A 12,621-nucleotide genomic window follows, 5' to 3' on the forward strand; every position below is an offset into this window, starting at 1 on the left:
CCTATCAAAATCAGCCAAGATTCAAACCAGGAGATTCCTGGGGAGAGCGGAGAAGGGGAAATATTGTTTATTTCAGCCCTGTCAAGAGGTACCAAGGTCTGAACCTGGTAGCTTCTGCATGTCAAGCAAGTCCTTTGCCACAGAGCTACAGCTCTTCCTTCCTCATTCCCCCACTTCCGACATCTCATTCATTCTTACTGGTTTAGTCCTGATATACATAGTTGTAGGTCATGCTAGGGTGTTTGCCTGGGTCAGGGCCTAGCCAACCACTTTCTCGTTTTGTCCTTGCTATTGGTTCCTCCTTGTGTCCCAGTCTGTGAACATGTCTGTCTGTCGGTTTGTCTGCTTGCTTGCCTGCCTGACTTCTTGCATTCTCAGTCCAGCCCCCAACCTCCCAATTTTCATTTGAATTGACTTTTTGCTCCCAGTGTTACACCTGAACCACCCCAACTTCAACAATATCAGGAGGATGTGAAGTCAGGGTAAGTGGCAGCAATGCCGCTAAAACAGGAGTCCGGCTCTGGGGCCTCATGGTTGATGATGCTAATACCTTACCTTCCTTGTCTCACCTAAGTGCTAGAACTAAGCATAGAGAAAACAGAAAGAAAAGGTAAGAGGACCTTTCATCTAGAGGACATAGTAGGTGGGAAACCTTCCAGCGATGCATTATGTGTCAGACGTTTTCCAAAACACTGTCTGCTTCATACCACATTATGCATTTAGAGTAGTGACATTCTGCTGACACAGGGAAATGTGAGTTCCCATGATATTCTTCTTCAGTAGCATCAATTCCTTAGGAAGTGAAACCCCTCTTGCATATTTTGATGCAGGTACAAATGTAGGGCTTATTTAAAAAAACCCACTTTTTATTTTAAAAAACCCACTGCTCAACAAGAAGCCATCTGGACTTGTAATGTTTGGCATCTCTGGTGCTGGATACAGGTTGTTTCCTCAGGATAACAATACAATGGTACCTCGGGTTACACACGCTTCAGGTTACATACGCTTCAGGTTACAGACTCCGCTAACCCAGAAATAGTGCTTCAGGTTAAGAACTTTGCTTCAGGATGAGAACTGAAATCATGCTCCGGCGGCGCAGCAGCAGCGGGAGGCCCCATTAGCTAAAGTGGTGCTTCAGGTTAAGAACAGTTTCAGGTTAAGTACGGACCTCCGGAATGAATTAAGTACTTAACCTGAGGTACCACTGTATAGGCTTATCCACATTTCCTCTCATCCTGCAGCTGTGCCCCAGGGTATACTGATCTTTAGAACTAAATTGGAGCAAACAGCAATTTGGGTTTTCTCTGGATTGAGATTTTCTCTGATTTAGCACTAAAGAGTGAGTTTTCCCTGGGGAAAGAGGAGGGCAAGGGGAAAACTACTGGGACCCATGTTTTCTAGGCACAGGACAAGCGGAAGTATGGACAAGCCCTCTAGAAATCTATACAAGCCCGTAAATGATTCTGCTGAAGTCTTTTAAATGTAAAGTGAAATAGAGAAGCCTGCATAGTTCCTTAAGTAGTAGTTGAGGGGAGGGGGTGTACAATTAAGCAGGCTATGGGGATGGGGAGCAACCTCCAGCTACTTCTTGTCTGAGAAAAGGATTGTAAGGGTCAAGGGTCCAAGAGAAGGGGGCACACTTGGATGTGTGCTGCTGTCTGAGTTTAGCATTTCAGTTTTTGCGGTGGTGCTGACTGACCGTGTTGACTTTTCCTTCTTTCCCCCCAGCTAATAGTGCGAGTCCCAAATAAGGTTTTTCTTTATTAAATCAAGTGACTTGGCTGTGAAAGGGGACATATTGCATGGGATATAACTCAAGTCTCACTTTCAAAGGCATTCATTGCGTTCTTAGTGAAGCAGTTTAGCAGGGTGTCCGGAGAGACCAGAGACTAATATATGTGCAGCTGAAACACTGCTTTGAGAAACTTAATAATTTCAACTGCCCTTCCCACCACTTTACATCTTTGTAAGGTTGCAGCACATGCTTCTTTTTTCAAATGCTCTATTTACATCATAATATAAAGCCCCTCTGAAAAATAGATGTACTACTTTGCTTGCTTGCTTGTGTATCTTAATTTGATGGGGCGAGGTGGGGTTGAAGGTTCAGGGTCTGGAGAGAGTTATGGCCACTGAATCCATTTTTTTTAAAAAAAAGACTACAGGGAGATGTAAACTGGCTATTTTTCAAATCCACTCCCAGGAATTTCATGCTAACTCTTCATCCAGGCTTTGCAAATAGTTTGCACCTCTTGCAAATTTTGAAGGGGCAACTTAGGGCAAGCTGGAACTCTCCAGATGTCACCCCTGACCACTGTCCATGCTGGCTGGGGATGATGGGAGCTGTGGTTCAGTGTCATCTGGAGGGCTACAGGGTCCACATGCCTGACCTAGACCACCCCAGCAGTCCATATACTTGCTAAGCTTACTGTGCCTCTTACTGGTTCTGCTCATGCAGTCAAAATCATTATGCTCAATGCGTGGTGTGGAAAATGTGGGATCACACTCGCAGGACCTGTCCAGGAGCTGTGTGGGTTGAAGAAAATTGTCTGTATATTTTATATATCCTGTCCAGCCCTAAATCTTTAGCATCTTATGGATTACAGGAAAAAGAGCAAGCTTTTTTCTATGCTGCCTGTCCAGTTCTCTGTAACATGCCCTCATGTAGCTGTAACGTCTGAACAAAATGAATTACTGTAATCCAGCTGATATTGGCTCTAGCTGCAGAACACCCCCAATTTGCATTTTTCACTGCTGCTGTGGAGCATCTATTTGCAATTGCCGCCTCCCTAATACCCTTGGCTTTGTTAATGTCAAAACAAGTGTGTTAGCTGCCTTTCATTTGTTTATGCTGGAATTGCTTGGCAGAAGCTGAGCATAGCTGTGGCTGTGGATTTCTAAAAGGACTTAATAGGCCACTTTGTAAACAGATTGAAATATTTGTGTTAGTAACATTTATGGCCTAGCATATCCAGCCTTACCATTGTTTTACATGCCTGTTTCATTTCCTTAGAAATGCTAATGAAGTTTGTGAGGGACAGGGATTAACCCTTCCTTAAGGGTTATGATGCCCAGAGGATTGAATTGGGCAACAGCATGATAGCACTGTGTTCAAGTTGCCACGGTGACTTCTGGCTCACCTGAGTTTCCATGTAGCTCACTTGTAACAGAGGTCTAGATTCTGCTTTGATTTATTTAATCACACCTTTGGCTCTTGCCTTGTATCCTTTGCATAAGTTCCATTTCTGCAGCATGATTATGCTACATCAGCTTCCTGGTCTGATTTTGGGCTCAGTGGAGGGAAGAGAGCAGGAAACTGGAGAGAGTGGAATTGGCCATACGCTACATTGCCTTATTGACTAGTGCAACATTGCAGTTGCCTGTGCATAGGCATGCCAGGGAAAGGCTATAAATATCCTATTTTGGGTGATAGGGTGATAGGTGCTGAGACTCTTCATATTATCATGCCTGTGTTAATTCTGGAATGATGCACATTCCAAAGCCATTTTAACCCTATAGTAATCCTTAACTCGTGGGACGCGGGTGGCGCTGTGGGTAAAAGCCTCAGCACCTAGGGCTTGCCGATCGAAAGGTCGGCGGTTCGAATCCCCGCGGCGGGGTGCGCTCCCATTGTTCGGTCCCAGCGCCTGCCAACCTAGCAGTTCGAAAGCACCTCCGGGTGCAAGTAGATAAATAGGGACCGCTTACCAGCGGGAAGGTAAACGGCGTTTCCGTGTGCTGCGCTGGCTCGCCAGATGCAGCTTGTCACGCTGGCCACGTGACCCGGAAGTGTCTGCGGACAGTGCTGGCTCCCGGCCTATAGAGTGAGATGAGCGCACAACCCTAGAGTCTGGCAAGACTGGCCCGAACGGGCAGGGGTACCTTTACCTTTACCTTTAATCCTTAACTCATAGAATGTTATGACAAGTCCTGCTAAGTCTTGGAGACCAGGGCTTTTTTTCAGCTGGAACTCTCCGGAACTCAGCTCCGGCACCTCTCAAGTGGGCACCATTGCCATTCTGAGAGAATGAGGGAGGTGAGTTACACGTGAGTTCCAGCACCTCTTTTTCTAGAAAAATAGCACTCAGAGGACTAAAATGTTTTGTGGCCCAACAAATAAGCAGAATACGTGGATTTTATTGTGCTTGATGATTGCAGCCTAAAACTTTTTTTTCCGGGGGGGGGGGGGGTGTTGGTGGACTGGGTGCTTGTAGAATTTACAGGAGCAGCAGCCTAAATGGTAAAAAATGATGGGTGACTTTAATTGCAGCCATTGGGGGGGGGGGGTACTTTGTATTGGCCAAGAGTGTCTCATCAGTGCTGACTAGGCTTCAAGGTTTTTCTTTTTTTTCTTTTTAAACAAGCTGGGAAGGAAACCATATGGGAAAGGACCTTGCATTAATAAAAGCAGACCACAAAGCCACAGATTTCAGATACACACATTTTCTTTATTAATTAATAACTCACTTCTGAAAGGCTGAGCTGTGCAAAGAGTACACAGCAGCTGACATCTTGTGCCCGACTTCTGCATAGTGTACTATTTTGTTTCATTTAATACAAATAAAAAGTATTATCTACACAATAAACCAGTGCCAGGTAACTTTAAAAGTCAAAAACAAAAACAAAACTTCAAAACTTCAAAAACACCTGTTTCTTGCGGCCTGCCCATTCCTCCCTCTCTTTGGCCAACTTTGAAAGTGAAACGTATCCTGATAACTGATTTCTTAGGGAAATTATCAAGTGACGCTAAAAGAGTGGCTTTCTGGATCCCAGACTCTTCTATCTACAAATATGTTGAGATCCTGAGAGATAGACTCCCAGTAGTGAACTTATCCATCCTAAGAGCATGCTCAGAAGGCTTGGAATGCTAATTGACCGGTCCCCAAAGAAACCAGCTCTCTTTCCGTGGAAGATTGTGCCATGTCTCCTATGCACCAGATACAGTGGTACCTCAGGTTACAGACGCTTCAGGTTACAGACGCTTCAGGTTACAGACTCCACTAACCCAGAAATAGTACCTCGGGTTAAGAACTTTGCTTCAGGAAGAGAAATCGTGCTCCGTCGGCGCGGCAGCAGTAGGAGGCCCCATTAGCTAAAGTGGTGCTTCAAGTTAAGAACCGTTTCAGGTTAAGAACAGACCTCTGGAACGAATTAAGTACTTAACCTGAGGTACCACTGTAATGTGAAGATGTCATTAGGCTAACTGTTTGGATGATACAGATCTAAGAGTGAAATGTGTGGACGTGGTACTGTGGTTCTGATGTGAGTGGACACTTTGCAACATATCTTAAGAAAGGTGTCAACCTAACAAGGTGTTCAAGTTGGAGTAGAGAGGTATACTGCTGTTCATGTCAGGTAGATGAATCTACCAAACCTAACATGCTCATTTGCCTCTTGTTCCCAAAGGTATATAACATACCAATGTTAAGAATTAGTACGGTGGTTCGTAACGCGAACCATGTGCCCTGAAACGGACTTTTGGAAATGTTTATTAGGAAATACATCACTTATGATTGACTGATAATATATCATGTGCTTATGAGCACTTTCGCTTATGAATATAATCATAACTTTATTATCACCTTACTTATCTTCCAGTGTTCTGACTAGTATAGGACTCTGTCAGAACGACTGGCTATTACTGAATGCTAAAATAGAAATGTACAATTACTGATAAAAGCACTATCTATTTCTTTTCTCCTTCTTGGATTAACAATTAGTAGATGAATGATTTAAACACTCTGAACAGCCTATGTTTTTATTACTAACTTAAAGTTTTTGCAAAACTGAAATAAAATGTATTCATTTAAAAGAAAATGTATTACATTGTATTAAACAGATTGACACTAGTGGCAAAACACTGTAAGATAACAAGATGGTAAAAAGAATGATTTTTATTTATTATTTATAACAGGGTAAATCTGAGATTAAATATTAGCTCCAGGCTGAAATCTTTAGATTCATTTGCAAAATGTAAATGTTTGTATTAGTTTCTTGGCTTGAAATTTCTACCTGAGAGCAAATTCATAGGATGCAAATAGTAGCCCTTTAAAAGAGGGAAGGCAATCAAGCAGAAAACAACTTGAAATGGGGGGAAACAAAGAGAGGTATTAACCTTCCCATTTATCTGAAGTGATTCTTTATGGGGAACTTTGGGCCTTTTATGGTGTTTGAAAGAAATGGGAGCTTGTAGGTGTTAGTGGTTTTTTATGGAGATACGGATATCTGTTCGCATAACTACTTTATCTAGTATTGCCTCAAGCATTCCACATTAACATTGATCTGGTGGTCAAAAAGCCTTCTGTTTTAAGATTATTTCCCCTGAAAATATCTGAGATTTTTGTTTTCTAGTTCCAGATGTTACTCATATTGTATTGCCTTTGGCTAACTCTCATATTTTATTCACTCTTGTGTTAGTAGAAACTTGTTCATCTGAAAATTGGGGAGACCCAGTCCTTTCCAAACTACGGGCAAGATTTCAGAGAGAATTTTAAGAAGAATTAGGCAGTGTAATATCAGTAATTGATACTTGTGCGCTGTGATTTATGTACTGGCAGTGAAAATGTAAGAGATGGCCATGTGGATCTAATTCAGGGAGTTAGATGTGCTATTTCTGCATCTCTGATCCCTACAATACAGGTATGAAAAGTAACTTTATCCTACACTAGCTTCTCAAAATATGTATTGGTGGTGGTGGGAGCACTATGGGACAATTTTGAGTAGGGGACTGTATGATACTGTCTGGTGTGTCTTGGTGAAATAGATGTGGCTTCTGATGAACACAGTCTCTTGAATAAGCCCTATAACTGAATAGAACTGAATGAGAAGGCACTTGGAAAGTGGTGAATCACACTCTGCTCTCGTTGCCACTTTCTATAGAGGAGAAACCACAAAGGGTTTTGCCAGCTCAGAACTAACCTAGAATGAACCGTCTAGGCATGCAATTGACCTTTCCAGAAGAAGTAACTATGTAACAATTGCCCAGTCCCTCTCAAGATTATAGAGCAAAGTAGTTTTCTGAAATCTGCACACATCATAACTGGGTATAACTGGATATAGCTGACGGTATAATAGGCAGGGCTTTGTGTGAACAAGTGTTTAGGGACCTAGTTTCTATCTTCAGCAGAATCCACTGATAATACTTTTCTAGGACTTTGAATGACATGTGAGGTCATATATACCTTTTAATTCTGAAGGTACGGTTCATAAGAAACATGACTATGATCTACCCTAGAAACAGCCAGCCAACTAGTATGCAGTAGGTACAACCAGGACCAAACTTTTATGACATTTCTAGACATGTCTATGACAGGCAGTTCCTTGTTGTGTAACAGGCTTGTAGGTTTTCCAACTTCATCAGCGCTGTCTCGAGTGCCCTCCATGTGGTGCTGACATTGGAAAGGGCATGTTATATCCCCAAAGTTCTCCGAGCATTAGAGGTTTCAAAAAAGCCACTGTGTTAATTTCACCGTCCCCATTGGAAAATTGCTTTGACAGCCTGGTGCTTTTCTAGCTGGCTTTGTGAAATCTCAAGCCTGCTGTTGGGCTTGTCGGGATTGTGCTGAAAGAATGAAAGGTCTGTTTTCCTTAAAAATCCATATATTGTGTTGCATAGACTTTTCATGTTTCTATAAACAATAGGGCCCTTTTTTTCAAAGCAGCTTTGCTTTCTGTGATTTCCTTGATGCAGCAAGTTAAGCTTGATCATCTGCAGGTTCGCGGCTAGAGCCACGCTTTGCAGACACACACGTTTGGACCATAAATAGGTTGCTGTAAACTAGAGAATGCTATACTGTATTTTGTCAGGCAAGCAATTACTTAGGAGTAATCAGCGCTCAATCTAAAGGAACTGGACTAGCTTTATACTTGTGTGTATCTGATGCTAACCTAGGTTATTCTCCATTAACATCCTACGGGTTGTATCTAATAAAGTTTTTCTATTTGCTCAAGGCCCCTCTGTGCCATGTTGTTGTTGTTCTTTAAAAAAATTAGAAGCAGCATCCTGCCAGCATATTTTTCAAATAATGAAGTGGTATAAGGGTCAGTATCCATTTAGGAACTGAACCATTTCACAGCTGGTTGTGGTGGTTTTTCACCTAGGTCCAAAGGATTCCTGCTAGTGATCATCTAGAAAATTCCTTAGAAATTTGGTGCAGCAGGAAACTTTAACATTATTTAGATGTAGATGGACAGAAAATCATGTCAATTACAGAAAAGAAGTGCTTCTGAAGGGTGGTTACCCAGTGAAGCCAGTGAAATTAATACTGCGTAACCATGATATGAAACGATATTATAATTCTTTGTTATTACATTTCTATTATATTATGAGATAATAATTATGACATGGGATAAAATAACACACTAAATGGAAGTAAGCGTGCAATTGCACCCCATGAGACCTGAAACTTAATTCTGTCTTTTTCAATTTGTTCCCCATTTTTAGTTGCAGTGAAATTCAGTATTCCCTTTTAATGTCACAATCATTTTTGTAACAACCTCTTGTGTTTAATATCCTTAATTAGACTTTTTTTTGACAAGATGCTTTGGACCTCAGTTGTTCAAAAAACAAAAACCCACACACACAGCTAGTAAACATGTGGCCAGATCCAGTTCATTGTGAACGATCAATCAATTTAATACCCAAGCAGTAAAATCAGAATAATTATACTTAGACAGATGTACTCCACTTGAACTCCATAAAATGTAACAAGATCAGATATTACAGAACAATCCTAATCCCCAGTTTCACTGGATGGAGTTAGTTAGGATGGGACAGAGGTGTCTCTCTGCCAGTAGAGAGAAGCATCACATCCTCAAAAAAGACCTCAAAACATAGATTTATGAATGCCAGTATTTTTGCAGATGTAGCCTGGGGAAAAGTGGAGCAAAGTGGGTCTTGGATCTGCTGTATCCAAAGTTCCAAACCCTATGTATAATCTATGCCAATTTGAAGCTGATATAGTTAATTCAACCCCTACTGGCCAGTTGCCAATTTCCCCTGTTGGAGAAGGTTCTTGAGTGGATGGTCATGGACCAGATCTAGGCATTCTTGGAAGAAGCTGATTTTCTAGATGCACTTCAAGTTCCTTTACATCTGCAGGTGTGGCGCTAGATGGGCTGGACTGTTGTCTTGCTGCAGTAATGGACTAGATGAGAGCCAACAAACTGAAGCTCAATCCAGATAAGGCTGAGGCACCGTTAGTGGGTGGTTCCCTAGACTGGAAGGATGGGAGGTTGCCTGCTCCTGGTGGGGCTACACTCCCTCTGAACGAGCAGGTGTGTGACTTGGGGTACTTCTGGGTCCTTTGCTGTCACTTGAGGCTCAGGTGGCCTCAATGGCACTGCTTTGGCTAGAAGCCCAGCTGTGCCCCTATATGGACAAGGATAGCCTAACTCCTGTCGTTTATATTCTGATAATCTCTAGACTAGACTACTGCAATGAAGGGCTGCCACTGAAGATGATTTGGAAATTTCAGCCGTTGCAGAATTTGGAGACCAAAGGCAAGATAGTTTGGGCATATTACATTGATTTTGACCTGATGGCACTGGCTGCCCATTAGTTTTGGGGCCCAATTCAAAGTGCTGGTTTTGGGGCCACAATACCTCAAGGACAGCCTCTCCCCATATGAACCAGCCAGGACCCTGCAATCATCATCCGAGGCCCTTCTTTGTGTGCTCCTTCCATGAGAGGTCCAGAGTATGGCAACACGAGAATGGGCCTTTTTTATGCTGGCTCCGTTTGTGGAATGTTCTCCCCAGAGAGGCTCTTTACATGTCTTTAGGCACCAGGCAAAAACATTCCTTTTCTCACAGGCCTTTGACTAAACAATGTATAGCCTTTTATAGGTAAATGTGTGGTTTTTTTGGGGGGGGTATTTGTTTTTGTTTTATCACGTATTTTGTGTTCTCATTTTGTATTTTTATGTTGAGACCATCGGATGAAGGGTGGCACACACATTTAATAAATAGTAATAATAATAATAATAATAAAGGGATGCAGGTGGTGCCTAGGGCTTGCCGATTGAAAGGTCGGTGGTTCGAATCCCCGCGGTGGGGTGCGCTCCCGTTGTTTGGTCCCAGCGCCTGCCAACCTAGCAGTTCGAAAGCACTCCCAGGTGCAAGTAGATAAATAGGGACCGCTTACTAGCGGGAAGGTAAACGGCGTTTCCGTGTGCTGCTCTGGCTCGCCAGAGCAGCAATGTCACGCTGGCCACGTGACCCGGAAGTGTCTGCGGACAGCGCTGGCCCTCAGCCTCTTGAGTGAGATGGGCGCACAACCCCAGAGTCTGGCAGGACTGGCCCGTACGGGCAGGGGTACCTTTACCTTTAATAATAAAAATAAATTTTATGGATTTTATGGTATTATATGATGAAATGATTCAGTCTTTAGATTGAACTCCTGGCTTCTTCTTTGGCAGAGGCAGTGTTAAGGTTAATGTGGGGTCTTCTGCTAGACCTGGATAGGAAACATTTCTTGAAATTCTACTCTCCTAATTTGGCAACTGCGATATGTATGGTCACCCATCCATAAAATAATAGTAATTAGGTACCTCCTAAATATTTTTTAAATAACATATCAGCTGAATAATGATAGTTACTTAATCTGCAAGTTACTGCTGTTAAACTGCTTTTCTGCCTCTATAAGTTTGTGGGGAACCTGAGAGGTCTTGGGTTAATGTAATGTAATGGGTCCTAATGGGTAGTGTAATTGTAATTGCCATTCCAGCTGTCCCCAGTGTATTTAACTTATTTAAATGAAAAACACAGCACAGTAATTTGCTGCACAGTCTGGGACTCACCCCCATCTCCCTGTGTAATGCACTTTATTTACAGAAACAAGACACTGCCTGTGCAGCAATGACATGGCTCTTTAGCCCCTTCATTTGCTCAGGTATCTCCGATCTCTTTACAAGTGTAGGATAACAAAATTTGAATTGTAGATCTGTTTGCAACTTATGGGCCCCTTTATATCAAGGACAAGACTTTCTATATTCATTGTTCCCCTGCACAGAAGAGCCTCTTTTATTTGAGATTATAGGCTGCTACAGCAGACACAATTGGTTCAAAGAAATGGACCAAGGGTGGGAAGGGGTGGAGGACAGGCTAGATAGGTGTTCTCATGAAGATCCACTCATGCTAAAAGCATATCTGAGGGGGACATGCCAGCTTGTGCCACCCATCTGCATCAACCATATCTGTGACTCCCATGTTTGCTGTTCATGTGACCTAGCTCTACATGCACATCACTTTATTGGTCCTTCATGTAGGGAAACCTGGATCAAGAAAAATTCCCATTAATATGGAGGAACCCTGCCCATGTACAGATGCAGAACTGCTAAAGAGAGCATGGAAAATGTGTGACTGGTAGGGTGTATGGCCAGCACATTAATCATGGGGAGTGGGCAGCCAGTGTGATACCTTTTCTGTATCTGAGGGAGGATCATAGTGTGTACCAATCTGAGCACCAGTCAATGTGAGGACAGCTTTGGACATGAAAAACACCCACAGTATATATGAATGCAGATACATTTCATTTACAAGGGGAGCTTTTTGCAACGTCTCTCTTTATGAGTGAAAAAGGCTGACCCTTCTTGCCCTATGGAAGAGATGAGATGCCATTGCACCCAAATCTTCCATTGTCAGAGGGAGATGCCCTGTTCTGGGTGGAGATATAAAAAGTAGACTCACTTGTGCACAAGACATTTCCTGCTTCCTGTAATGTCTCTCAGATTAGTGGGTCACCAGAGCTCTCAGAATTAGCTAATATGAATATGACTATTGCTCTGAAATTGGGCGAGAAATCATCTGTTTTTAGCACAATATGAGGTCTGCGCCTTGACTGAAATTGCTAACATTTTAGACGGAAAATCAGCTGACCCTTGGGGTCTAGTACAGCTTGCCAAGAAAGCATTCCTGCCTTTGCTAGCCCTGCTGACTAACCTTGCTTTTATACAGCTGTCTGTCTGTTTCTCAGACCACTCAGCATAGGGATCTATTCATCATGGGCCAAATCTCAGCTCTTACACAAGGCTTCTTGTGCTTCACTGTGGGCAAGCAACTTCACACAGAAGTGTGCACAGAAGTGGCTCTTTCCAGCCAGGCTGCAGAGCTGCCGTAATAGACTGTCAACAACTGCACCAGTGCGGAGGGTGCTTAGTCAATACATTAAAGAGACTCAGCGATGCCAATCAGATCCCATTGGTCTTGCAGCATCATATGGTACAGAACAGAACAGCTTCAAGTGCACCTGAATTCTGTTTTCCCCATCGTCATTATCGTAATCCAGTTGTATTCAGGAGCTAACATGTATGTCAGAGTCGGATTTATGTGTATGCAGTACTTAGCTAGAACCAGAGACCAGTGGTTTGGGCCCCTCAATTATATTTCAAAACCGGCCTCCTGTACCTTGTAGGACCTACATGATGTAGAACAGCCTTCCCCAAGATGATGCCCTCCAAATGATGCCTCCCAGCTGCCAGAATAAATAGCTCACTGGCTAGGTATGAGGGAGGGTATCAAGTGAAGGCTGACACAGAGAAATTAAGATGGTAGTGTCCCATGCCCTGGAAATAATAAAGTTTTGCCTGTTGAATTTTTGCCTGTTACATAGCTGTAAAATGCAAA

General features: G+C 42.8%; 1 protein-coding gene across 1 annotated transcript in view; it reads left to right on the forward strand.

Moving 5' to 3' along the window:
• TRABD2B (TraB domain containing 2B) overlaps nt 1-12,621 on the forward strand; it is a 240,707-nt gene that overhangs the window by 16,137 nt on the left and 211,949 nt on the right. The window lies entirely within an intron of this gene.

Source organism: Podarcis muralis, chromosome 5 (genome assembly GCF_964188315.1).
Source record: "Podarcis muralis chromosome 5, rPodMur119.hap1.1, whole genome shotgun sequence".
In the NCBI taxonomy this organism is placed as follows: Eukaryota; Metazoa; Chordata; class Lepidosauria; order Squamata; family Lacertidae; genus Podarcis; species Podarcis muralis.